This window comes from Limulus polyphemus, unplaced genomic scaffold (genome assembly GCF_000517525.1).
Source record: "Limulus polyphemus unplaced genomic scaffold, Limulus_polyphemus-2.1.2 Scaffold2571, whole genome shotgun sequence".
NCBI classification, from domain to species: Eukaryota; Metazoa; Arthropoda; class Merostomata; order Xiphosura; family Limulidae; genus Limulus; species Limulus polyphemus.
The window spans coordinates 93,012-95,018 of record NW_013668181.1 but is presented as its reverse complement, the minus strand read 5'-3'; positions in this window follow the sequence as shown (position 1 = coordinate 95,018).

The window sequence follows — 2,007 nt, the reverse complement described above, 5'->3', positions numbered from 1 at the left end:
CGACTACGTGTCTTTGTTCTAACACCTAAGATGTTTAAGTTTATTTTACATGGGTTTATTTGTTCTAGCGCTTAAGGTGGCGTTTACGTCGACTACGTGTCTTTGTTCTAACACCTAAGATGTTTAAGTTTATTTTACATGTGTTTGTTCTAATACTCGGCTTGAGGTCTTATCGCTAGAAATACAAATAATAATTAATTTTTGTTTCCTAAAAGAGCCCACAGATAGAGTGTATATAGATACATTTTACCTTTTCTAGCTATTATAGGCTTTCTGAGTTTTAGTTTAAAATGCGTATGTACATTTAACGTATCAAAGTAAAAACGAGGTATTATTATTTTTAACCCTATCATCTAAAAAACAAAAATCCGGGAAAATGTGTGTATACAAAATAAAAATAAGCTTTTAACATGAATGTTTTGGAAGAATATGATGGTTTATTTACTATACTTGATTACTGCGATAAAAAACAACAACTATTTTAACCAAACAATAACACGTTTTGATTATTCTGCAGTGTGTACAATATAAAAATCCCTGAAGAAAAGAACAACGTAAATTTACTAACTTTAACACTAGGGTGCGTCTCTAGTTTCTAACTGGAAACCTTGGAAACGGTGAAGATTTTTCGAAGAGCTTTTGGCTGAATACAGTTGTATTAATGTGAATGAACAAATACGGTAACATTAAGAGAGTATTTTCAAAATTAAGGTTTAGTAATGCGTCAACGCGTAAAAACAAATGTTGTTTATTAATGTTCTGAATAAAGATTATAAGGCAGAGAATGACAACGGTGATACTGTGACTTGTTTTATTATTTTCTTTGTCTCAACGAATAATGTACATAAATATCGGTTAGCACACAAACAAAACAATCTAGTACATCCATACATAGATACGACCAGAATGGAAGATCTACTGTAGCAGAGTGAACATAAGATACCAATTTACAGCAATTAAAGATTTAGTTGTGTTTAGAACATTTCAAAAACAAACACTGGGAACGGATGAAGCAGAAAAAAGAATTGAGAAAATTCCTGATATTTGACAAAGTGTTTACCACTTGCTTTTCATGTAGACTTTTCTCTTGATGTCGAATACATATTTCGAGAATATTTACCTCACTGAATTTGTAAAATGCTTCTGTTCCATCTCATAGTATGCAACATAATGCCTTAAAATAGTCTTAGTAAAAAGTAAATAAAGTTTAGTAATTTACCAAATCAGTTTAGGGAAAGGCGTTAATAAAGCTTGGATGTAGATCTGTAATTCTAGAGTAAATAAGGTTTAGTAATGTATTAAATCAGTTTAGGGAAAGGCATTAATAAAGCGTGGATGTACATTAGTAATTCTAGAGTAAACTGGAGTTACAGATGTACATCCATGCTTTATTAATGCCTTTCCCTAAACTGAATGCGGGTCCAAAACTGTTCGTTACAGGATAACAAAATTTGGGTCACAAAAGAAAATTACAAATATACCTCGAGTACTGCAATTAATCTCACTAAATACTGCTGGGGTTGTTTTATCCAATTTTTGTTGGTTAATTCTTTACATGAAGTGTTGTCACACGCAAATTAAGTATAAAATTACTCAACACTATGCAACATGTGGGTTCTAGCGGTGTACAAACAAGTCGGTACATCTGTTAACGTATCATCTCGGTTCCAATATGTAAAACCCTACTTTTTCATCTTTTATTTTTTTAATTTTCTAATATTTGACGGTAGGAAATTGACATTTATTTACTTAATTTTGTGGAAGGAAACTAACAAAGAGGATGTATCATCAACACACCCATGAACTTAGATAAACTGTAGAAGAAGTGTGTGTATTAACAAATACTATGAATTGGCAAATTATAGAGAATGCAGCTGGTCAACAGTAACTTTGAACTGATAGACTATATAAAGGGCAGCTAGTCAACAGTAATTGAATAGTTAGAGTTGTTTAAACATTTGTTTAACAATAAGTTAAAGCTTGGAATGGTCTATTCTTTCATTGGGG